Here is a 27,456-nt window from a genome sequence, read left to right as displayed (position 1 = left end):
TTTTTTTTTTTGCAGTACACGGGCCTCTAACTGTTGTGGTCTCTCCCGTTGCGGAGCACAGGCTCCGGACGCGCAGGCTCAGCGGCCATGGCTTACAGGCCCAGCCACTCCGTGGCACGTGGGATCTTCCCGGACCGGGGCATGAACCCGTGTCCCCTGCATCGGCAGGCGGACTCTCAACCACTGCGCCACCAGGGAAGCCCTGATCTGCACTTTGAAAGTACAATTCTAACTGGTTTAAAGTAGTGGTTGTACAATTTTAATAAAAGGATAGCATCATAATAAGCTTTATTCTTCCTCCATTTAAAATCTCTTACTGAGGCTTCATTTATGTGTGCTTATTCACCATTCCATGAAACAAAGTTTAAAGCACTATGTATCTTAAATATAATAACAATAATCATTATCTGTCAAACGAACAGTTGTCTTGTGGGATCATGATTTGAGTGCTCTGACAGAAGTTAATAAAGTAGTCACAAAGGATTCTGTCCACTTTTGTACTGAAGAGGATCATATTTAAGGCTCCATTTAATTTGCAAAATGTCAAAGAACATCAAAGTGGAAAATTTATTGCATTAAGCTTTGAAAAACATAAAACAGAAACCTCATATTATCCAGAGTTATTAATCAAAATTAGGTATTGATTTTGTCCCAGTAATTCCAAATTTACAAGGAATATTGGTTATCAACACCTAGACTATATAATTGGAAGTTTACAACATTTTCTATCCAAGAATATTTTAACCATTACCATTTCTGCTTATAGAAATTATATAATCCTAAAAGGGTTGCATGAATTGTAGTCATTTTCCTACATGATGAAATTAAATTAAACTGGTGAACTTCACTATTAATGTTTAAAGAAATGACTAACAGTGATATTATCAAATTTTTGTATTAAAAACAAAAATGTGTTAGAAATAGATGGTACAATTAAAATGAGGGCATACTGGAGACAGGGAAATAAGTTATAATAATATTTATTGAAAAATACAGGTAAGAGTCCCAAACTTAAGAAAATGCACAGGGTTATAGAAATGAGTCAAGGCATTATGGAAATAGAAGCAACAGAATTTGTCTAAAGATTAAAAATGAGATGTAATACTTTGATTTTAGGAAGAACCTATGAGACAATCTAGAAACATAAATTTTCTTTATGGTTGAGAAAATTAAGAATTGACTAAAATGGGATAAATTAAAGGCTATTATCTATGACTTAACACAAGGTCTTTCATTAATTATATTTAAAGAACATTTGGTGGTTGGATTTAGGAGGAAAAAACCCACAAATATTGTAAAGCTCTGGTAAATTAATTTCCTGAAGGTTATATCACAAGTATTTCTAATCAGAAAGATACTGAAATCATAATCACTTGTCTTTATCTATTTAGCCATGCCTAATGTGGAATTTTGTTTAATTTGTCATAGATAAATTTTGTCCCTTTTTTAGCCATAATTTATTTCTTTGTTCAAAGTAAAACTAAGCACAATTCAGCTGTATTTTATCATTGATGGTTATAAGTTTTGATTTTACCTTTAAATTATTCAGCAAGCATAATACCTACAGGTAAAGGAGTGAAAAATACAACACATGTTTCTTCAAACATGAAGAAATTTGCTAAACTTGCTAAATTTTTCATAAAGAAAAAGAAATTGTCCAAGAGAAGGGACAGAAAGTAAAATATACAGGAAATATTAAGAACATGAGTATTTATTGAGTTCTTTTCACCTCAGTAAAGAAATTGAAGATTGAACATAAACAATTATATCAGCATTTACTCTCCTAAACTTGCAAGAATGGAAAAAAATAACTGTGAGACCAATACTCCAAACCCAGGTAAATCTATCATAAAAAAGAACAAAAACAACAAAATCCTAGATTAATTAGAGTCTCTCTGCATCTGTGAAGACCAAGGAGAAATCCATGTAAATCTTTAACATAGATTCAAATAGTTCTTCTACCTATATCAAAATATTTCTTCTACTCTTGTGCCACAATTTTTTTTCTTCTTCCCTATCTTAACCTAACACCATCTGAACCTGAGATAATGTGTCCATTGTTATATAGTATGTGCTTTTATGACCTAGAAACTTATGGCTAAACTGTTTAAATAAGTGCTTATTTCATTTCTTCTGGATTAAATGGAAATCTCTGGTAATGAGGACTGAATTTTCCCTAGCCTTAATTTGAGGTGGAAGACACAAGAATTTTTTATATTCTTATTCTCACTCTCTGCTCTACTTTTATTTCAGAGTAACCTTGGTTTACGTACCTTAGGCTAAAGTTGGCAATGTCCTTAGCTCTGTAAAGAAAATTTCTAGATCAGAAGGAAGCAATAGAGTCACACTGGTGGGAAGATTGTCGACCAGCCACATAAACTGAAAAGTTCTACTTTTTCTCTGCCCTGGTCCCATCTCTAATCCTTACACAAAGTTTTATATGCAAGTTTAGTTGTTTCTAGGGACTATCTTTCAGTCAGGCTCAAAAATGCAAGTGGTTTTCTTTGTTTTGAGTCTTAATATGTATTCAACTCAAATGCTTGTAGAATTCATGGGAGGATCTTATTGCCCCAGCATATGTATGAGATAATTGTCATGTTCATTAATCGTCTTTACCTTCCTGGGTCATTAAAGTAGAGCATTCTTGGTATTCAGACTATTAGTGCCAAAGCCTCACCTAAAACCTGCTGTACATTTCAATCAACCATGGGTTATCGTGATACCATCCCATTCAAGGGTTATTACCACTTTGGTTCTATATATCTGGGAGGTAGGCAAAAATGGTAGAAATGCAGAGGAGATAGAAGGAGAAAGAGAAGCAAAAGAAAAAAGTCCTTAAAAACAAAGTCACATGATACATCCTCTTCTTGTTTGTTTATATATATGTCTATGTATGCACATATATATATAAAGGAGTATAATATGACATAGTTAGAATTATGTGTACTGACTTGGAGGATTATGTTACCTTAAGTGAAATTAGAAAGTTGCAGATTGATGGGTGTAGTATGATTGTATCAGTAAAAATAAGCACAAGGTATATTTGTATAAAAACACGTGTTGAATAGTATGTGAGACTTTTTTTTTTTTTTTTTTTTTTGCGGTACGCGGGCCTCTCACTGTTGTGGCCCCTCCCGTTGCGGACCACAGGCTCCAGACGCGCAGGCTCAGCAGCCATGGCTCACGGGCCCAGCCGCTCCGCGGCATGTGGGATCTTCGCGGATCAGGGCACGAACCCGCGTCCGCTGCATCGGCAGGCAGACTCTCAACCACTGCGCCACCAGGGAAGCCCTATGTGAGACATTTTTTATGTTGGTTACTCGGTGGTGAGACTGGAGAAGCACAGGGGAGGTCAGAGAACATGTTTAGCTTTGTCTTTATACACCTTAGCCCTGTATTATTTCATTTATTATACAATAAGTAGTTATAATTCTGCATTATGGATAAATCCAATAAAGAAAAAGTTAAATATATAGGATATAATTTTGGAAGAAAGTATACCAAAATTCTAGATTGGTTTTATTACTCTGGATAAATTTTTTGGTAAATGTTTTGTTTCTCTCTAAATTTTGAAGAATGTTTAAAATAAAATGACTTCAAAAATTTTAAAATAAAAAATAGTAATGGCAAATTAATCAGTTGTGAATGTTGATCATAATTCCTGATGTATTTTAAGCATTCATGCTATCTAAATATAAATAAAATATTTCATTTCTCACTGAAAGTTTAGCAGCATCTTCTGGGCTAAAAATCTAAGTAGAAGTGGCTCAGAAACACACTTCATTGTGGGATTTGGATGGACCTTTGCAATAATTTTTAAAGGTATAGTCTTATTCTGTAGTCTGTTTTGTGAGCTCTGTTGAAAACAACTGCCCCTGTAGCCACCGGAGAGAAGCAGAGTTCAGGTAATCTCATCCTTTGCTCTGCCCCAAAGTGCTTAACCCTCTCTCTCTTCTGTGCACACATTCCAATCAGCACAAGATACTTTTCATTACTTCCTGAAAAAGCACAACATCAGAATCTTTGGATTTTTAGACAACCCTGAGATCATCATAAAGGGACTTGGAGGCATCGGCAAATCTCTCTCACAGAAACACTAATTGGATGGAGACGCTGGGTTTTTAAACTTAAGCTCTGTGTGTATTTAAGGTTGACAAAGATTAAAGTGGAAAGAGAAGAAGAAGAAAGTAATTTGCTTCCATTCACTCACCTCTAGTGCTCCACGAGAAAAATTCTCTAAAGATCAGCTTCCGTAGTTCTGGAGGCCTTCTTGGTTTTCCTCTCTGTTTTAGCGTTTTGAGATAATAATGCAGAGAAAGAAAAAAAAATATCTCAGATATCCTACTGGGTCCTCTAAGAAAACAGAAAGGTGAAAATTAAAGAGAAGGTTAATATACACACATACAAACACAGAAACACACAACAAACACACTGAACACGGATGGAAGGAAGAAAGGGAGGAAGGAAGAAAAGAGGGAGGGAGGGAAAGAAGGAAAGAAAGGAAGAAGGGAAGAATGACAAAAGAGAAAGAGAGAGAGGACAAGGAAAAAAGAGACAGAGAAATCAGTCTCTTAAAGGAAGAGTAGAAAAGGAGGGAAAAATATAATCAGCAAAGTAAATTTTGTACTTGTCTCAAATAACTATGTTCTCTATAGTCTGTATTTATTGGCTGAAGCAATGCACCAGATTGACAGTGCTGGCTGAAGAAGTTAGAGAGCATATTTCTTTGAATAATACACAGGTGAAAGTAAATAAGTGAAAAGAGGAGAATTCAGACCTGAGATTATATAGAAAAGCACAAGAAAAAGTTCCTTGATGACTTTAATATTGGAAAACATGAAAAGTGCCATGCTCTCATGTAGTAGGCACTCAAAACACTCTAGCTGCCTACCTCCTTATTAGGCAGTAAGTTTGCCTCACACATCTCCTACAGAGTTGTTTGTGGGATTATTTGCTCCCTAAAATCTTAGAAGAGCCCACGGGCCATCTGAATGATGTTTTCCTGTATTATTACCACTAAACATAAAATGGGGAACAAACCCCAAATAGAGTAATAACAACAGAATTGAACAAAACACATTTTTTTCAAATACATGTTCTTTATATAATTACTAGGTTCAATATCATTATATTCAAATTATGTACTAAATATAATATATTAGTAGCAAGAAAGAGAGAGAGTGAGAGAGAGAGAGAAGAATATGTACACTCACAAATCTTCCAAAGAATTCAAATTACTTCTCCAAAATAATTTTTAAAAGAAATTGAGTTCTATTACATAAAATCTTTAATTTATATCCAACTATGAAAATTAGAATACTTCCTTTATTTGATTGATTCTTTACTTTAATGAATTATATTACTATGGATTTTTTTGTCATAATAATTAAAATTCTTCTGTAATATTCTTATCAGGATTATATGGTGACAATTGCTTTACTCAGAAATATTCTATGATGCAATTTTTTTTTTTACCTCTTTATTGGAGTATAATTGCTTTACAATGGTGTGTTAGTTTCTGCTTTATAAAAAAGTGAATCAGTTATACATATACATATATTCCCATATCTCTTCCCTCTTCTGTCTCCTCCCTCACCTCCTCCCTATCCCACCCCTCCAGGCAGTCACAAAGCACCGAGCTGATCTCCCTGAGCTATGCGGCTGCTTCCCACAAGCTATCTACCTTACGTTTGGTAGTGTATATATATATATATATATATATATATATATATATATCTCCATGCCTCTCTCTCGCTTTGTCACAGCTTACCCTTTCCCCTCCCCATATCCTCAAGTCCATTCTCTAGTAGGTCTGTGTCTTTATTCCTGTCTTACCCCTAGGTTCTTCATGACTTTTTTTTTTCTTAAATTCCATATATATATGTGTTAGCATACGGTATTTGTCTTTCTCTTTCTAATTTACTTCACTCTACATGACAGACTCTAGGTCTATCCACCTGATTACAAATAATTTCGTTTCCTTTTATGGCTGAGTAATATTCCATTGTATATATGTGCCACATCTTCTTTATCCATTCAGCCGATGATGGACACTTAGGTTGTTTCCATCTCTGGGTTACTGTAATTAGAGCTGCAATGAACATTTTTGTACATGACTCTTTTTGAATTATGGTTTTCTCAGGGTATATGCCCAAGTAGTGGGATTGCTGGGTCATATGGTAGTTCTATTTGTAGATTTTTAAGGAACCTCCATACTGTTCTCCACAGTGGCTGTATCGATTTACATTCCCACCAACAGTGCAAGAGTGTTCCCTTTTCTCCACACGCTCTCAAGCATTTATTGTTTCTAGATTTTTTGATGATGGCCATTCTGACTGGTGTGAGATGATATCTCATTGTAGTTTTGATTTACATTTCTCTAGTGATTAATGATGTTGAGCATTCTTTCATGTGTTTGTTGGCAGTCTGTATATCTTCTTTGGAAAAATGTCTATTTAGGTCTTCTGCCCATTTTTGGATTGGGTTCTTTGTTATTGAGCTGCATGAGCTGCTTATAAATTTTGGAGATTAATCCTTTGTCAGTTGCTTCATTTGCAAATATTTTCTCCCATTCTGAGAGTTGTCTTTTGGTCTTGTTTTTGGTTTCCTTTGCTGTGCAAAAGCTTTGGAGTTTCATTAGGTCCCATTTGTTTATTTTTGTTTTTATTTCCATTTCTCTAGGAGGTAGGTCAAAAAGGATCTTGCTGTGATTTATGTCATAGAGTGCTCTGCCTATGTTTTCCTCTAAGAGTTTGATAGTTTCTGGCCTTACATTTAGGTCTTTAATCCATTTTGAGCTTATTTTTGTGTATGGTGTTAGGGAGTGATCTAATCTCATATTTTTACATATACCTCTCCAGGTTTCCCAGCACCACTTATTGAAGAGGCTGTCCTTTCTCCACTGTACATTCCTGCCTCCTTTATCAAAGATAAGGTGACCATATGTGCATGGGTTTATCACTGTGCTTTCTATCCTGTTCCATTGATCTATATTTCTGTTTTTGTGCCAGTACCATACTGTCTTGATTACTGTAGCTTTGTAGTATAGTCTGAAGTCAGGGAGCCTGATTCCTCCAGCTCCATTTTTTGTTCTTAAGATTGCTTTGGCTATTCAGGGTCTTTTGTGTTTCCATACAAATTGTGAATTTTTTTCTTCTAGTTCTGTGAAAAATGCCATTGGTAGTTTGATAGGGATTGCATTGAACCTGTAGACTGCTTTGGGTTGTAGAGTCATTTTCACAATGTTGATTCTTCCAATCCAAGAACATGGTATATCTCTCCATCTATTTGTATCATCTTTAATTTCTTTCATCAGTGTCTTATAATTTTCTGCATATAGGTCTTTTGTCTCCTTAGGTAGGTTTAGTCCTAGATATTTTATTCTTTTTGTTGCAATGGTAAATGGGAGTGTTTTCTTGATTTCACTTTCAGATTTTTCATCATTAGTGTATAGGAATGCCAGAGATTTCTGTGCATTAATTTTGTATCCTGCTACTTTACCAAATTCATTGACTAGCTCTAGTAGTTTTCTGGTAGTATCTTTAGGATTCTCTATGTATAGTATCACGTCATCTGCAAACAGTGACAGCTTTACTTCTTCTTTTCTGATTTGGATTCCTTTTATTTCCTTTTCTTTTCTGATTGCTGTGGCTAAAATGTCCAAAAATATGTTGAATAAGTGGTGAGAGTGGGCAACCTTGTCTTATTCCTGATCTTAGTGGAAATGCTTTCAGTTTATCACCATTGAGGATGATGTTGGCTGTTGGTTTGTCATATATGGCCTTTATTATGTTGAGGAAAGTTCCCTCTATGCCTACTTTCTGGAGGGTTTTTATCATAAATGGATGTTGAATTTTGTCAAAAGCTTTCTCTGCATCTATTGAGATGATCATATGGTTTTTCTCCTTCAATTTGTTAATATGATGTATCACATTGATAGATTTGTATATATTGAAGAATCCTTGCATTCCTGGAATAAACCCCACTTGATCATGGTGTATGATCCTTTTAATGTGCTGTTGGATTCTGTTTGCTAGTATTTTGTTGAGGATTTTTGCATCTATGTTCATCAGTGATATTGGCCTGTAGTTTTCTTTCTTTGTGACATCCTTGTCTAGTTTTGGTATCAGTGTGATGGTGGCCTCGTAGAATGAGTTTTGGAGTGTTCCTCCCTCTGCGATATTTTGGAAGAGTTTGAGAAGGATAGGTGTTAGCTCTTCTCTATATGTTTGATAGAATTCGCCTGGGAAGCCATCTGGTCCTGGGCTTTTGTTTGTTGGAAGATTTTTAATCACAGTTTCAATTTCAGTGCTTGTGATTGGTCTGTTCATATTTTCTATTTCTTCCTGATTCAGTCTTGGCAGGTTGTGCATTTCTAAGAATTTGTCCATTTCTTCCAGGTTGTCCATTTTATTGGCATAGAGTTGCTTGTGGTAATCTCTCATGATCTTTTGTATTTCTGCAATGTCAGTTGTTACTTCTCCTTTTTCATTTCTAATTCTATTGATTTGAGTCTTCTCCTTTTCTTGATGAGTCTGGCTAATGGTTTATCAGTTTTGTTTATCTTCTCAAAGAACCAGCTTTTAGTTTTATTGATCTTTGCTATCATTTCCTTCATTTCTTTTTCATTTATTTCTGATCTGATTTTTACAATTTCTTTCCTTCTGCTAACCTTGGGATTTTTTTGTTCTTCTTTCTGTAATTGCTTTAGGTGCAAGGTTAGGTTGTTTATTCGAGATGTTTCCTGTTGCTTAAGGTAGGATTGTATTGCTATAAACTTCTCTCTTAGAACTGCTTTTGCTGCACCCCATAGGTTCTGGGTCGTTGTGTCTCCATTGTCATCTGTTTCTAGGTATTTTTTTATTTCCTCTTTGATATCTTCAGTGATCACTTCGTTATTAAGTAGTGCATTGTTTAGCTTGCATGTGTTTGTATTTTTTACAGATCTTTTCCTGTAATTTATATCTAGTCTCATAGAGTTGTGGTCAGAAAAGATACTCGATACAATTTCAATTTTCTTAAATTTACCAAGGCTTGATTTGTGACCCAAGATATGATCTATCCTGGAGAATGTTCCATGAGCACTTGAGAAAAATGTGTATTCTGTTGTTTTTGGATGGAATGTCCTATAAATATCAATTAAGTCCATCTTGTTTAATGTATCATTTAAAGCTTGTGTTTCCTTATTTATTTTCGTTTTGGATGATCTGTCCATTGGTGAAAGTGGGGTGTTAAAGTCCCCTACTATGAATGTGTTACTGTTGATTTCCCCTTTTACGGCTGTTAGTATTTGCCTTATGTATTGAGGTGCTCCTATGTTGGGTGTAAATATTTACAATTGTTATATCTTCTTCTTGGATTAATCCCTTGATCATTATACAGTGTCCTTCTTTGTCTCTTGTAATAGTATTTATTTTAAAGTCTATTTTGTCTGATATGAGAATTGCTACTCCAGCTTTCTTTTGGTTTCCATTTGCATGAAATATCCTTTTCCATCCCCTTACTTTCAGTCTCTATGTGTCTCTAGGTCTGAAGTGGGTCTCTTGTAGACAGCAAATATATGGGTCTTGTTTTTGTATCCATTCAGCCAATCTGGGCCTTTTGGTGGGAGCATTTAGTCCATTTACATTTAAGGTAATTATCGATATGTATGTTCCTATTCCAATTTTCTTAATTGTTTTGGGTTCGTTATTGTAGGTCTTGTCCTTCTCTTGTGTTTCCTGCCTAGAGAAGTTCCTTTAGCACTTGTTGTAAAGCTGGTTAGGTGGTGCTGAACTCTCTCAGCTTTTGCTTGTCTGTAAAGGTTTTAATTTCTCCATCAAATCTGAATGAGATCCTTGCTGGGTAATCTTGGTTACAGGTTTTTCTCCTTCATCACTTTAAATATGTCCTGCCAGTCCCTTCTGGCTTGCAGAATTTCTGCTGAAAGATCAGCTGTTAACCTTATGGGGACTCCCTTGTGTGTTATTTGTTGTTTTTCCCTTGCTGCTTTTAATATGTTTTCTTTGTATTTAATTTTTGACAATTTGATTAATATGTGTCTTGACGTATTTCTCCTTGGATTTATCCTGTATGGGAATCTCTGTGCTTCCTGGACTTGATTAATTATTTCCTTTCCCATATTAGGGAAGTTTTCAACTATAATCTCTTCAAATATTTTCTGAGTCCCTTTCTTCTTCTCTTCTTCTTCTGAAACCCCTATAATTCAAATGTTGATGCGTTTAATGTTGTCCCAGAGGTCTCTGAGACTGTCCTCAGTCCTTTTCATTCTTTTTTCTTTATTCTTCTCTGCAGTAGTTATTTCCACTATTTTATCGTCCAGGTCACTTATCTGTTCTTCTGCCTCAGTTATTCTGCTATTGATCCCATCTAGAGTATTTTTAATTTCATTTGTTGTGTTGTTCATCCTTGTTTGTTTCATCTTTAGTTCTTCTAGGTCCTTGTTAAATGTTTCTTGCATTTTGTCTCTTCTATTTCCAAGATTTTGGATCATCTTTACTATCATTATTCTGAATGCTTTTTCAGGTAGACTGCCTATTTCCTCTTCATTTGTTAGGTCTGGTGCGTTTTTATCTTGCTCCTTCATCTGTGGTGTGTTTTTCTGTCTTCTCATTTTGCTTATCTTACTGTGTTTGGGGTCTCCTTTTTTCAGGCTGCAGGTTCATAGTTCCTGTTGTTTTTGGTGTCTGTCCCCAGTGGCTAAGGTTGGTTCAGTGGGTTGTGTAGGCTTCCTGGTGGAGGGGACTAGTGCCTGTGTTCTGGTGTATGAGGCTGGATCTAGTCTTTCTGGTGGGCAGGCCCATGTCTCGTGGTGTGTTTTGGGGTGTCTGTGGGCTTATTATGATCTTAGGCAGCCTCTCTGCTAATGGGTGGGGTTGTGTTCCTGTCTTGCTAGTTGTTTGGCATAGGATGTCCAGCACTGTAGCTTGCTGGTCGTTGAGTGAAGCTGGGTGCTGGTGTTGAGATGGAGATCTCTGGGAGATTTTCGCCATTTGATATTATGTGGAGCTGGGAGGTCTCTTGTGGACCAGTGTTCTGAAGTTGGCTCTCCCACCTCAGAGGCACAGCACTGACTCCTGGCTGCTGCACCAAGAGCCTTTCATCCACAAGGCTCAGAATAAAAGGGAGAAAAAGTAGAAAGAAAGAATTAGTAGAAGTAGAAAGGAAGAAAGGAAGAAGGGAGGGAGGAAGGAAGGAAGGAGGGAAGGAAGGAAAAAAGAAAGAAAGAAGACAAAGTAAAATAAAGTAAGATAAAATATAATAAAGTTATTAAAATAAAAAATAATTATTAAGAGAAAAAAAGAAAAAAAAATAAACCAAAAACGGATGGATAGAACCCTAGGACAAATGGTGGAAGCAAAGCTATACAGACAAAATCTCACACAGAAGCATACACATACACACTCAGAAAAAGAGGAAAAGGGGAAAAAAAATCATAAATCTTGCTCTCAAGCTCCACTTCCTTAATTTGGGATGATTCATTGTCTATTCATATATTCAACAGATGCAGGGTACATCAAGTTGATTGTGGAGCTTTAATCCGCTGCTTCTGAGGCTGCTGGGAGAGATTTCCGTTTCTCTTCTTTGTTCTCACAGCTCCCAGGGGCTCAGCTTTGGATCTGGCCCCGCCTCTGCGTATAGGTCGCTGGAGGGCGTCTGTTTTTCGCTCAGACAGGACGGGGTTAAAGGAGCCGCTGATACAGGTGCTCTGGCTCACTCAGGCCGGGGGTGGAGGGAGGGGCACGGAGTGCGGGGCGGGCCTGCGTCGGCAGAGGCCGGTGTGACGTTGCACCAGCCTGAGGCGTGCCGTGCGTTCTCCCGGGGAAGTTGTCCCTGGATCCCGGGACCCTGGCAGTGGCGGGCTGCACAGCCTCCCCGGAAGGGGTGTGGATAGTGACCTGTGCTCGCACACAGGCTTCTTGCGGGCGGCAGCAGCAGCCTTAGCGTCTCATGCCCGTCTCTGGGGTCCGCGTTTTTAGCCGCGGCTCGCGCCCGTTTCTGGAGCTCCTTTAAGCAGCGCTCTTAATCCCCTCTCCTCGCGCACCAGGAAACAAAGAGGTAAGAAAAAGTCTCTTGCCTCTTCGGCAGGCCCAGACTTTCCTGGACTCCCTCCCGGCTAGCTGTGGCACACTAGCCCCCTGCAGGCTGTGTTCATGCAGCCGACCCCAGTCCTCTCCCTGCCTCCGACCGAAGCCCAAGCCTCAGCTCCCAGCCCCGCCCGCCCCGGCGGGTGAGCAGACAAGCCTCTCGGGCTGGTGAGTGCCGGTCGGCACCGATCCTCTGTGCGGAAATCTCTCCGCTTTGCCCTCCGCACCCCTGTTGCTGTGCTTTCCTCCGCGGCACCGAAGCTTCCCCCTCTGCCGCCCGCAGCCTCCGCCCGCGAAGGGGCTTCCTAGTGTATGGAAACGTTTCCTCCTTCACAGCTCCCTCCCACTGGTGCAGGTCCCGTCCCTATCCTTTTGTCTCTGTTTATTCTTTTTTCTTTTGCCCTACCCAGGTACGTGGGGGGGTTTCTTGCCTTTTGGGAGGTCTGAGGTCTTCTGCCAGCGTTCAGTAGGTGTTCTGTAAGAGTTGTTCCACGTGTAGATGTATTTCTGGTGTATCTGTGGGGAGGAAGATGATCTCTGCGTCTTATTCTTCCACCATCTTCCCAGAAGCCTTCGCAAATATTTTTGACTATAAACTTTACACATTCATAATCAAACACTTCCCTAAGAGTGCTAAAATAGGCAACTTTTATCTAGAGTTTACTCATATCTTGTCACCCATACCTCAGTTTTCTGGATAACTTACAAACGCTTACATTTTAGTTTCAAATGACTGTTTACCTCTCCCTCCACTTTTTAAATAGAATATAGAACACAGGTTTATCCCATAATATAAAGTGTAACTCTAAGGCTATTGATATATTTCACAGCCAGAAAGAGTTAACCATTAATTACACTTATATAATATAGTATAAAAAAGGTTGGCTAAACTCTAATTTATCCAACTCCCCTATTACATGTACTCATAAAGAGCTCGTGCTTTCATACACACTTTGCAACTTTTCTCTTTTGCCTATAGTTTTCATGGTCTTTCTCTGCTTCTAGTTCCCCATTCTTAAAAATTAATTAATTTGTATCTAATTAACATATGTATAATTTCAGTATTAGAAATGGTAGGTTCAAGGCATCAGAAGGAATGTCATGATAAGTACCTCTCAAAGTCCTCTCCCATAAGAGCAATGAGAACACTGGCAGAAATTAGCTTTTGCCGAACTCTGGAAATTAAGCAGACTTACAACAACCCAAGGTGTATTTTCTTTAGAAAAATGGCAGGATCACAGTAAGAAAGTATCATCAATTTTCAAATCATGTGCCTTCCAAGTCCCTGACTGTATAGCCAAACCATTGGCCACAGCCCAGAGAGAAGGACATAGCTAAAACTCCATTGATTGCCTGACCTCTGAAACTCCATTGATTGCCTGACGTCTGTAAGCCCCAACTCTGACTGGAGGCTCACAGTGATGTTTTGGTTTTCCAGGAATTAGTGTCATTTCAGAGCAGTGTTTGATAGTCTCTTAAAGTTCTGATTATTTCCCTTCCACAGTGTACAGTCACCCTGGCATAAGGTAGGTGTTCCCTTTGGGAAAGTCTGGGAGAAAGATTAACCGCATAAATTTTCGATACTATACTGGGGTCCTTCATCAAGGGGGACTGGCCTCCCCTTCACCCGAAGAGTTCTGGGTCTGTAAACTGGCTGAAGTCTGAGAATTGAAGAAGGATGATGGCTTTGTTTTTATGATTCAGGTTAGAATACAAAGCTATATTAATACTAGCATGAGGATCAATTTATAGATCAATGAAACTGAAATGAGAGTCCAGAAAGAAACCCACTATACTGGTTAATCTATTTTCAACAAGGGAAACAAGATAATTCAATGGGGAAAGAATAATATTTTCTTTATGAGGTTCATAAAAGAAAGAATGAAGTCAGACAAAGATCTCACACCATATACAAAAATTAACTCAAAATGTGTCAAAGATCTCAATGTAGGAGCTAAAATATAAAACTTTTTTTTTGGTTTCACTTTTTAAAAAATGTATTTGATTGAAATATAGTTTTACAAATGTTAGATTACAAATAGTAACTAATTACAAATAGATTTACGATGTTGTGTTAATAAATGCTGTACAGCAAAGTGATTCAATTATACATACATATATGTGTGTATATATATATATATATATTCTTTTTCATATTATTTTCCATTATGGTTTATTACAGGATATTGAATATAATTCCTTGTGCTATACAGTAGGACCTTGCTATCCATTCTATATATACTAGTTTGTATCTGCTAATCCCAAACATCCAATCCATCCCTCCCCCATGCCTCCCTCCCCCATGCCTCCCTCCCCCTTGCCAACCACAAAGTCTGTTCTCTGTGTCTGGGAGTTTGTTTCTGTTTGATAGATAAGTTAATTTGTGTCATATTTTAGATTCCACATATAAGTGATATCATATGGCATTTGCCTTTCTCTTTTTGACTTCAGAAAATAAATGATTTAATTTGCACTTTTAATGTAGAAATACTTTTAACAAACAATTATGGTGAGAGGAGTAAAAAAAGTAGGATCAATGTGTGCTAAGTCACAGAGGAGAGAAAGTATAAGATACAGAAGTTAGACCAAGTAAACAGAAGTAGAGGATGCCATAAAGTAATTAGAGATTAAGTCTGGGGAGAGAGATTTGAGTTATACTGTAGAGCATCTTATTTATTTTTTAAAAACTTTCTTAATAAATTTATTTATTTATTTATGCTGCACTGGTCTTCACTGCTGTGCGCAGGCTTTAGCGGCGGCAAGCTGGGGCTGCTTTCTGTTGCGGTGCGCGGGCTTCTCATTGCAGTGGCTACTCTCGTTGAGAAGCATGGGCTCTAGGCACGTGAGCTTCAGTAGTTGTGGCACACAGGCTCAGTAGCTGTGGCTTGCATGCTTAGTTGCTCCGCAGCACGTGGGATCTTCCTGGACCAGGGCTCGAACCGGTGTCCCCTGCATTGGCAGGCGGATTCTTAACTACTGCGCCACCGGGGAAGTCCAGGATCTCAGTTATTAAGTTAAGCTCTTTGGTATTATTATTATTAGCAATGAAGAGCTACTGCCAGCTTTGATCAGCAGACTAAACAGTTTGTTGAGAATATTAATGCATTATTATGTGTAGAAATATTTGATAGAGGAAATATTAGAGGGAGGGATACTAATGAGGGGCCTATTCTAACAGGCCAGGTGAAAGATGATAAGGCCCTAGTAATTAGTAAGACGGGATCATTACTTAGGTAAAGTTAACAAATCATGACAATGTATTTTAAATAGTAGGTGTGAGAGTGAGGGAAGATTCAACGATAATGCTTATATTACTCTGAGAAGATAACTATTATTCAGAACAAGGAGGTCGGCGTGTGTACCTTCTGACTTGTGCTGGGCTACAACACTCTAATGAGTGTTTGTTGTGCTGGGAGTATATATATATATATATATATATATGTATATATATATATATACAGGTAGACATGAAATCCAGCACTTAGTTGATGACCTGGACAATCCTATATGACTTTGGTAACACATATATACACATATATACACACATATAAATTGCAGCCTATGCACCAGTCATATTCCTCATTTCCCTCATCACCAACTGCCTGCCTGAGTTCGTTTTCCTCAGTTTTCTGCTCTCTGCTTTCCAAAATCTCAGAAGCCGTTGGCCAAATAGCCAGTGGCAGTAACTGATAATATAATACTTGCCCTACCCCACTAAAAACGGTTGCTTTTCAACAAAGGATTTCTGCATACACTGTTGTCGTGCTCTAAAAGACTGATGCCTCAGGATTGAATTTAGATAACTAGAAATGGTCAACAAGGAAAGTATTGTGGAGGCAAGGATATTACAGCTGTCTCTCAATGCCCCGTTGTCCTATGTAAGGTAAGCAACCGCTTGATCTACCTAGGTGTGATCCTTGCCATTGTAAGGTTGCCTATAAGCAACACACCAAAGGAAACATATTTTACAGACTGTTTTTTTTCAAAAGCCTGATGAATGTTTTTGTAATAAATTAACTTATTCTTCTTTATTTCAGAATTTTAAAAGAATGTCACTGATTCCTGTTTTTATATGAATCAGTTCATTACTTAAGTCCTAGTCTTAAGTGTGTAAAGGAATAATTTAAAAAATTATGTATAAAACATTAATTCAATTTTTAAAACATATATGCATGTATATTTGAAAAGACATCCAAAGAAATATTAAAAGTGGTTGCCTCAGAGTGGTGAGATTAAATGCGATTTCAAATTTATTCTTTATCCTTTGCTGTATTGTTCAGATTACCCATAAAGATCATATATTACTTTTATAATCTGAAAAAAATAAGTTTAGAGAAAGTAAAAGGGTTATTCATCACACAATACATTTGTGGAATAGAATTAACTTGGCCTTAAAGGCATAAAAAATTCCTACCCCAAAGACAGCCTTGAAGGAAATGTTTCAGTGCCAACACAGCAACCCCTAGACTTCTGTGTAGATTGGTGCCATTGTGAGGTAACATTACCCTCACAACGACCTGCTCAGTCTCTCGTGGCAACTATTGAATTCTGACTGAGGCCACTCCTGTTCATTCTTTTGCCTACTAGCGTAAGTCACTTGGTCGGGCACAGCTTAATTCTTGACTGTGGATTTTGTGAACTCTTCTTATAAAATAGTACAATTACTGCAGGTCATGAACATCAAATGCCACTAACACTTCCAGCTGTGACCACGGAATAGCCTCCCAACAGAAGTATTGCAACATGGTAATAATAACATCCCAGCTGTAGCCACAATCACCGAAATCACTGACAGTGTCAATAATGTATAAAACCCCTTGGAAACTCAACTGTACTTGCCAAAAGGCATTCATCGATTTCACTGCCTTTTATCTACCATTTAAAATGGTCTGGTTTTAGTGTTAGGGTTTTAAAATAAATGACTAGGGTAAATAGGCCCTGGCTGAATTGCTCACTGTCTGCTTTGAATTGCTTCTCTAAATGTTGGGACGTGAAGTTCAGCCTTAACCACTCAAGTACAATCTGTAACCACTACATGTTAGGTGATGGGATGTGAGCAAAGAGAGTTGAGTGTCTAGAGAGGTGAAATTTACTAAGCCCCTTTACAGTTTACGTCCATTTAAAACATTGCAAAGGACATCGTGAGAATACAGGAGAGGGAGCAGCTTTGACTTCTCAGAAGCCATTCAGCTTTTAGGAAGATCGAAGGGAGTGAAAATGCAGGAAGGCCAAAGAGAAAAGGTCTATTTTAACAAATGTTAGGAATAATAAACTGTAACTATCACTACACCTCACTGTAGTGTTTTCCTGCATTTGCTCGAATACATTATAGAGGAGATAGAACAATTGCTTGGAATGTTTGAGCAAACTTAAATTACTGCTACTGAAGATAGAAAAAACTAAAACAAAAATCAAAGAAATGATGGCTTGTTATATAAAAAAAACTATTGAGTATCATACACTTTCAACATACTGGTCATTACTATTACTGTAACTTTAATTTGTATAATTATTTAACTTGTCATAGCTCTTTCAAATATGTTAGCTCAATTGATTCTTCACCATAATTCTGTCATATTAGAGACAGATAATTCTGTCTCTAATATGACAGAATTATCCCCATATATTACATGTAATAATGTAGATTTCAGAGAGGCTGGAATGATATGCCCAATATTACACAGCTAGTTAGAAAGCAAACTGAGCACAAGAGCATTGATATTCAGACACACCAGCCGCTTGCATCTATGAAATCCTATCTCTCCTTGACTATGTGCTTCTTGTTGTAGATAAATACCTATCAAGCTTCGGAAAACCTGTGCTTTGTAATCCAAGAGTTTAGAATATGGGAGCCTTCAAATTGTTTTCTCTGTTCTGGATAGAACAGTGAACTTTTGCCTACCAGGTCAAATCTCCCGAGTAAAGAGCCAGGAAAAGGAACTTACAGAGTAGTAGCAAACAAGAAATAAAGAATATATAGAAAGAAACAATAGTGAACCTATAGATATTTGAACAACTTTTTTTGTACATTCATTATTTATTAATTCTTTCAGTAAAAATTTACTGAGCAGCTTAAATGACAAGGATTTTATCTATGCTAAGGATTGAAACAGGAATAATATTTTTGTCCCTGCCCTAGGTTTATTATTTAGAAGGGGTGATGGAAATAAAAATAAAGAGACATGTATGTACATTAAGAAATTTCAAAATTTGACAAGTGCTTTGAAGGCAACTGAGCTTGGCAATAAAGAATAAAAAAGGTAAAGAGCATAATTTTGATAGGATAGTCCAAGAATGCATTTATAGGAAGGTGCATTTAAGCCAGAATGAAAGATATTTACCCGAGTAATAACATACTATTTACAGTTGAGAAAATGAATTTTCAACGCAGTTGTAAATGATTTTCAAAAATTGAAAATCATCTAGATATGATACAAAGTTTTGAGAAGTCTACTGTGGAAGCTAAAATCACTTGATCAAAATGATCAACTAGGACCTTAAGAATGAAACTGTGAATTCTGTTAAATGTAAAGTTGCCTAAATGTGAAGAAGTGGAAGACAAAATTCATGGCTGTTGGTAGCCCTCCAAAAACTAAGTCTTCACTGCCAATGAATGGGATTAAAACTGTGTTTGAATTGAAAGCTTTAGATGTTACTTTCCTTCTGGAGGTATCATTTCACATGCCCCAGCACAGCTTTTCAAATGTGGTGCTTCTGGTGGATCGTGTCTTATAAACTGTCAAGTTGATTATGCAATGTATTCCAATAGGAAAGAGAATTATGACTCCCTCCCTCATTGAGTGTGATACTTGTCCCTGCATTATTAAAAATCAAAGACACAAAATTATTATTATTTTTTAAACATCTTTATTGGAGTATAATTGCTTTACAATATTGTGTTAGTTTTGGCTGTATAACAAAGTGAATCAGCTATATGTATAAATATATACCCATATCCACTCCTTCTTGCGTCTCCCTCCCTGTCCCACCCCTCTAGGTGGTCACAAAGCACAGAGCTGATCTCCCTGTGCTATGCGGCTGCATCCCACTAGCTATCTATTTTACATTTGGTAGTATACATAACTCCATGCCACTCTTTCACTTTGTCCCAGCTTACCCTTCCCCCTCCCTGTGTCCTAAATCCATTCTCTACATCTGCATTTTTATTCTTCTCCTGCCCGTAGGTTCATCAGAACCATTTTTTGTTTTGTTTTGTTTTAGATTCCACATATATGTGTTAGCATATGGCATTTGTTTTTCTCTTTATGACTTACTTCACTCTGTATGACAGACTCTAGGTCCATCCACCTCACTACAAATAACTCAATTTCGTTTCTTTTTATGCCTCAGTAATACTCCATTTTGTATATGTGCCACTTCTTTATCCATTAATCTGCCAATGGACACTTAGGTTGCTTCCATGTCCTGGCTGTTGTAAATAGTGCTGCAATGAACATTGTGGTACATGACTGTTTTTGAATTATGGTTTTCTCAGGGTATATGCCCAATAGTGGGATTGCTGGGTTGTATGGTACCTCTATTTTTAGATTTTAAGGAGCCTCCATACTGTTACTCATAGTGCCTGTATCAATTTACATTCCTACCAACAGTGCAACAGGGTTTCCTTTTCTCCACACCCTCTCCAACATTCATTGTTTCTAGATTTTTTGATGATGGCCATTCTGACTGGTGTGAGATGATACCTCATTGTAGTTTTGATTTATATTTTTCTAATGATTAGTGATGTTGAGCATTCTTTCATATGTTTGTTGGCAACCTGTATATCTTCTTTGGAGAAATGTCTATTTAGGTCTTCTGCCCTTTTTGGGATTGGTTGTTTGTTTTTTTGATATTGAGCTGCATGAGCTGCTTGTATATTTCGGAGATTAATCCTTTGTCAGTTGCTTCGTTTGCAAATATTTTCTCCAATTCTGAGAGTTGTCTTTTCATCTTGCTTATGGTTTCCTTTGCTGTGCAAATGCTTTTAAGTTTCATTAGGTCCCATTTGTTTATTTTTGTTTTCATTTCCATTTCTCTAGGAGATGGGTCAAAAAGGATCTTGCTGTGATTTATGTCATAGAGTGTTCTGCCTATGTTTTCCTCTAAGACTTTTATAGTGTCTGGCCTTACGGTTAAGTCTTTAATTCATTTTGGGTTTATTTTTGTGTATGGTGTTAGGGAGTGTTCCAATTTCATTCTTTTACATGTAGCTGTCCAGTTTTCCCAACACCATTTATTGAAGAGGCTGTCTTTTCTCCACTGTATATTCTTGCCTCCTTTATCAAAAATAAGGTAACCACATGTGCGTGGGTTTATCTCTGGGCTTCTATCCTGTTCCATTGATCTAGATGTCTGTTTTTGTGCCAGTACCATACTGTCTTTGTTACTGTAGCTTTGTAGTATTGTCTGAAGTCTGGGAGCCTGATTCCTCCAGCTCTGTTTTTCTTTCTTGAGATTGCTTTGGTTATTCAGGGTCTTTTGTGTTTCCATACAAATTGTGAAATTTTTTGTTCTAGTTCTGTGAAAAATGCCATTGGTAGTTTGGTAGGGATTGCATTGAATCTGTACATTGCTTTGGGTAGTATAGTCATTTTCACAATGTTGATTCTTCGGATCCAAGCACAAGGTATATCTCTCCATCTGTTTGTATCATCTTCAATTTCTTTCATCTGTGTCTTATAGTTTTCTGCATATAGGTCTTTTGTGTCCTTAAGTAGGTTTATTCCTAGGTATTTCATTCTTTTTGTTGCAGTGGTAAATGGGAGTGTTTCCTTAATTTCTCTTTCAGATTTTTCATCATTAGTGTATAGGAATGCAAGAGATTTCTGTGCATCAATTTTGTATCCTGCTACTTTACCAAATTCATTGATTAACTCTAGTAGTTTTCTGGTAGCATCTTTAGGATTCTCTATAGTATAGTATCATGTCATCTGCAAACAGTGACAGCTTTACATCTTCTTTTCCGATTTGGATTCCTTTTATTTCTTTTTCTTCTCTGATTGCTGTGGTTAAAACTTCCAAAAATATGTTGAATAATAGTGGTGAGAGTGGGCAACCTTGACTTGTTTCTGATCTTAGAGGAAATGGTTTCAGTTTTCACCATTGAGAATGATGTTTGCTGTGGGTTTGTCATATATGGCCTTTATTATGTTGAGGTAAGTTCCCTCTATGCTTACTTTCTGGAGGGTTTTTATCATAAATGGATGTTGAATTTTGTCAAAAGCTTTCTCTGCATCTATTGAGATGATCTTATGGTTTTTCTCCTTCAATTTGTTAATATGGTTTATCACATTGATAGATTTGTGTATATTGAAGAATCCTTGCATTCCTGGAATAAACCCCACTTGATCATGGTGTATGATCCTTTTAATGTGCTGTTGGATTCTGTTTGCTAGTATTTTGTTGAGGATTTTTGCATCTATGTTCATCAGTGATATTGGCCTGTGGTTTTCTTTTTTTGTGACATCTTTGTCTGGTTTTGGTATCAGTGTGCTGGTAGCCTCGTAGAATGAGTTTGGGAGTGTTCCTCCCTCTGCGATATTTTGGAAGAGTTTGAGAAGGATGGGTGTTAGCTCTTCTCTATATGTTTGATAGAATTCGCCTGTGAAGCCATCTGCTCCTAGGCTTTTTTTGTTGTAAAATTTTTAATCACAGTTTCAATTTCAGTGCTTGTGATTGGTCTGTTCATATTTTCTATTTCTTCCTGATTCAGTCTCAGAAGGTTGTGCTTTTCTAAGAACTTGTCCATTTCTTCCAGGTTGTCCATTTTATTGGCATATAGTTGCTTGTAGTAATCTCTCATGATCATTTTTATTTCTGCAGTGTCAGTTGTTACTTCTCCTTCATATCTAATTCTATTGATTTGAGTCTTCTCCCTTTTTTTCTTGATGAGTCTGGCTAACGGTTTATCAGTTTTGTTTATCTTCTCAAAGAACCAGCTTTTAGTTTTATTGATTTTTGGTCTTGTTTCCTTCATTTCATTTTCATTTATTTCTGATCTGATATTTATGATTTCTTTCTTGCTGCTAACTTTGGGATTTTTTTGTTCTTCTTTCTCTAATTGCTTTAGGTGTAAGTTTAGGTTGTTTATTTGAGATGTTTCTTGTTTCTTGAGGTAGGATTGTATTGCTATAAACTTCCCTCTTAGAACTGTTTTTGCTGCATCCCTTAGGTTTTGGGTCATCATGTTTTCATTGTCATTTGTTTCTAGGTATTTTTTCATTTCCTCTTTGATTTCTTCAGTGATCTCTTGGTTATTTAGTACTGTATTGTTTAGCCTCCATGCGCTTGTATTTTTACCGTTTTTTTTTTCCTGTAATTGATATCGTGTCTCATAGCATTGTGGTCGGAAAAGATACTTGATATGAGTTCAGTTTTCTTAAATTTACCAAGGCTTGATTTGTGACCCAAGATATGATCTATCCTGGAGAATGTTCCATGAGCACTTGAGAAGAAAGCGAATTCTGTTGTTTTTGGATGGAATGTCCTATAAATATCAATCAAGTCCATCTTGTTTAATGTGTTATTTAAAGCTTGTGTTTCCTTATTTATTTTCGTTTTGGATGATCTGTCCATTGGTGAAAGTGGGGTGTTAAAGTCCCCTACTATGATCGTGTTACTGTCAATTTCCCCTTTTATGGCTGTTAGCATTTGCCTTATGTATTGAGGTGCTTTATGTTGGGTGCATATTTACAATTGTTATATCTTCTTCTTGGATTGATCCCTTGATCATTGTACAGTGTCCTTCTTTGTCTCTTGTGATACTCTTTATTTTAAAGTCTATTTTGTCTGATATGAGAATGGCTACTACAGCTTTCTTTTGATTTCCATTTGCATGGAATATCTTTTTCCATCCCCTCCCTTTCAGCCTGTATGTGTCCCTAGGTCTGAAGTGGGTCTCTTGTAGACAGCACATATACGGGTCTTGTTTTTGTATCCATTCAGCCTGTCGATGTCTTTTGGTTGGAGCATTTAATCCATTTACATTTAAGGTAATTATCAATATGTATGTTCCTATTACCATTTTCTTAATTGTTTTGGGTTTGTTTTGTAGGTCTTTTCCTTCTCTTGTGTTTCCTGCCTAGAGAAGTTCCTTTAGCATTTGTTTTAAAGCTGGTTTGGTGTTGTGGAATTCTCTTAGCATTTGCTTGTCTGTAAAGGTTTTAATTCTCTGTCAAATCTGAATGAGATCCTTGCTGGGTAGAGTAATCTTGGTTGTAGGTTTTTCCCTTTCATCACTTTAAATATGTCCTGCCATTCCCTTCTGGATTGCAGAGTTTCTGCTGAAAGATCAGCTGTTACCCTTATGGGAATTCCCTTGTATATTATTTGTTGTTTTTCCCTTGCTGCTTTTAGTATTTTTTCTTTGTATTTAATTTTTGATAGTTTGATTAATATGTGTCTTGGCGTGTGTGTCCTTGGATTTATCCTGTATGGCACTCTCTGTGCTTCCTGGACTTGATTAACTATTTCCTTTCCCATATTAGGAAGTTTTCAACTATAATCTCTTCAAATATTTTCTGAGTCCCTTTCTTTTTCTCTTCTTCTTCTGGGACCCCTATAATTCGAAAGTTGGTGCATTTAATTTTGTCCCTGAGGTCTCTTGAGACCTTCCTCAATTCTTTTCATTCTTTTTTCTTTATTCTGCTCTGTGTAGTCATTTCCACTATTTTATCTTCCAGGTCACTTATCCTTTCTTCTGCTTCAGTTATTCTGCTATTGATTCCTTCTTGAGAATTTTTAATTTCATTTATTGTGTTGTTCATCATTGTTTGCTCTGTAGTTCTTCTAGGTCCTTGTTAAACATTTTTTGTATTTTCTCCATTCTATTTGCAAGATTTTGGATCATCTTTACTATCATCAGGTAGACTGCCTATTTCCTCTTCATTTGTTTGCTCTAGTGGGATTTTGCCTTACTCCTTCATCTGCTGTGTGTTTCTCTGTATTCTCATTTTGCTTATCTTACTGTGTTTGGGGTCTCCTTTTTGCAGGCTGCAGATTTGTAGTTCCTGTTGTTTTTGGTGTCTGTCCCCAGTGGCTAAGGTTGGTTCAGTGGGTTGTGTAGGCTTCCTGGAGGAGGGGACTGGTGCCTGTGTTCTGGTGGATGAGGCTGGATCTTGTCTTTCTGGTGGGCAGGACCACATCCAGTGGTGTGTTTTGAGGGTTTCTGTGAACTTATTATGACTTTAGGCAGCCTCTTTGCTAATGGGTGGTGTTGTGTTCCTCTCTTGCTAGTTGTTTGGCATAGGGTGTCCAGCACTGGAGCTTGCTGTTCGTTGAGTGGAGTTGGGTCTTAGCATTGAGATGGACATCTCTTGAGAGAGCACTCACCGATTGATATTATGTGCGGCCCAGAGGTCTCTGCTGGTCCGATGTCCTGAACTCTTGTCTCCTACCTCAGAGGCTCAGGCCTGACACCTGGACAGAGCACCAAGACCCTGTTAGCCACATGGCTCAGAAGAAAAGGGAGGGAAAAAAAGAAACAAAAAAATAAAGTTATTATAATAAAAATATATTATTAAAATAAAAAAGTAATTTAAAAAAAGAAGAAAGCAACCAAACCAATAAACAAATTCACCAATGAAAACTATACTAAGTAAAATATAAAAATTAGAAACTAGTCAGTCGTGTACAGTAAACCCGAAGTCTACAGTTGCTCCCAAAGTCCACAGCCTCAGTTTTTGGATGATTCATTGTCTATTCAGGTGGACCCTGGCAGTGGCAGGCTGCACAGGCTCTGGGAGGGCAGGTGTGTATAGTGATGTGTGCTTGCACACAGGCTTCCTGGTGGCTGCAGCAGTAGCCTTAGCATTTCATGCCCATCTCTGGTGTCTGCGCTGATAGCCGTGGCTCTTGCCCATCTCTGGAGCTTGTTTAGGCCATGCTCTGAATCCCCTCTCCTCATGCACCCTGAAACAACAGTCTTTTGCCTCTTAGGCAGGTCCAGACATTTTCCTGGACTCCCTCCCAGCTAGCTCTGGCGCACTAGCCCCCTTCAGGCTGTGTTCACGCAGCCAACCCCAGTCCTCTCCCTGGGATCTGACCTCCGAAGCCTGAGCCTCAGCTCCCAGCCCCGCCCCTGCCCCAGTGGGTGAGCAGACAAGCCTCTCAGGCCGGTGAGTGCTGGTCGGCACTGATCCTCTGTGCGGGGATCTCTCCGCTTCGCCCTCCGCGCCCCTGTTGCTGTGCTCTCCTTCGTGTCTCTGAAGCTTCCCCCCTCCGCCACCCACAGTCTCCGCCCGCGAAGGGGCTTCCTAGTGTGTGGAAACCTTTCCTCCTTCACAGCTCCCCTCCCAGAGTTGCAGGTCCCGTCCCTATTCTTTTGTCTCTGTTTTTTCTTTTTCTTTTGCTCTACCCAGGTACGTGGAGAGTTTCTTGTCCTGTGGGAAGTCTGAGGTCTTCTGCCAGCATTCAGTAAGTGTTCTGTAGGAGTTGTTCCACATGTAGATGTACTTCTGATGTATTTGTAGGGAGGAAAGTGATCTCCACGTCTTACTCCTCCGCTATCGTGAAGGTCCAAAGACATAAAATTCTTATTGAGTTCATTATTCTAGACCTCAACAATGTTTACAGTGTACATGAATAACCTAATATTTGATATGATTTAATTATACAACTTCTATTATAGTTTTAAACATAGCATGTTCTAAAACTGCCCCAAATATAAAGCTGAAATGAGCTAAGCTAATTTTCCCCACCTTCCATAATATTTTCATGCTCTTTGGTTTCAAACAAGTTTTAGTTGTTTCAAATTTGCAGCAGATTTCATGATACTACACAACGTTGAGCTCTGGCAACTTTCTAAACCAATATGGCAAGTTCCAAGAGCTGAAATAAGTTAGCAAATTGTTTATTGGAGTTTTGTGAAAATGAAAATTTATCGTGCAAATTTGTTAAATTTTGGATTTATTTATTTACCTGGATGCTTTCAGGTACAATGGAATGCTCATCTATTAGAGAATGAAAGTTATATTCTCCATGCTCTGTAGTTCTTTCTATAGTTCTATGACATGAGTCTATTTGAAATTATGATACCAGTTGAATAGACAAAAAATGAACCATTCAGAGAAATATTTTTGAACCACTTTGAGCACCATGTCGGTATAAGTTATTATGTAGAAAATTCAATCAAGTGAAAAATCTGATATAATTATTTTAATAATATGGTCATATTTTAATTAATACAGAAAACAATAATAGAGCATTACTTATTTGTAATACCTGGTACAAGTATTTCTTTCTGAGATAAGGTATGCCTGCAGTCAGGAGCAAAGAAGCATGGTATTCTGGAAAGCAAAAAGACTGGCAGTAGGAAGCTTAGTTTTATTTTTAGTTCTACCACTGCTTAATTCTTCAATATTGTGCACTTCCTTAACTTCTCTGGGCCTCTTTTTTTGTACCTAGACAGGAGTTGGAGGATATCTGAATTTCTTCCAGCAATATGATTCTCAGAGAGAGCATAGATTTTTAATGATAAGCAAGGAAATAATTAATGTGTATATGTCACTTTCTCTTTGATTTGATTTCTCTGCTTATAATTTGTAATATTTCTATTTGTCAGTATGGTATGTTAGTTAATGATATGGGTTATGGAAACAGATCACCTGTGTTTGAGTTTTTGCTCTCTCTCTCTAAATGATTACTAAGTGTAATCTTGTGTAAATTTCTTAATTTCTCTGCACCTCAGTCTTTTGATCTGTACAGTGGTGATTATGCTGGTACTGAATGCATAGATTATCATAGGGACTAAGTGAGTTTGCACATGTAAAAGCGTTTAAATGGTTTCTGACACATAGTAAACATCATTCAATAAATGTTAACTGTTTGTGTCTTTTTCAATCTTTTATTCTTTTTACTTTTTATCTCATTTGGGAATAAAGATGATATAAAAATGGAGCCATGGCTCTATGAAAAGCACTGTGCTATGTAAGTGTGACTGGGCATAAGAGATGACGATTCATATAAAGGGACTTTTAGGCTACTGCTCAAACTAAGTATTTCTAGAGGAAGAATTTTTAAAAGTTGTCTATGCTTCTCTTTGTAATTAATTTTATATAAATATTAAAATTTCGGCTTTTTTTCTTTGCTCCATATAATTGACTTTCGTAATTTTGAAAATATACCCAGAAATGAACTTACGCATTTTATGCAAAGTACATATAAAATGTATCATAAAAATATTGCCTAGTAATGTTTCCACTACATATTTATCTAAATTCAAATCACTTATTATTTCAGGCTTTATACTCTCTAATGAAAAAGAAGCTTTTTCCCAAACCCACAACAACTTTAAATTGTTGTCTCTGGTCACATGCCATATCTTCCACAAACATGATTAAATCCTTTAAATAACTCAGCACTTTTGTGGGTA

This window comes from Monodon monoceros, unplaced genomic scaffold (assembly GCF_005190385.1).
Source record: "Monodon monoceros isolate NGI ecotype Baffin Bay Population unplaced genomic scaffold, NGI_Narwhal_1 Super_Scaffold_16, whole genome shotgun sequence".
In the NCBI taxonomy this organism is placed as follows: domain Eukaryota; kingdom Metazoa; phylum Chordata; class Mammalia; order Artiodactyla; family Monodontidae; genus Monodon; species Monodon monoceros.
Note: the sequence above shows the minus strand (reverse complement) of the source record.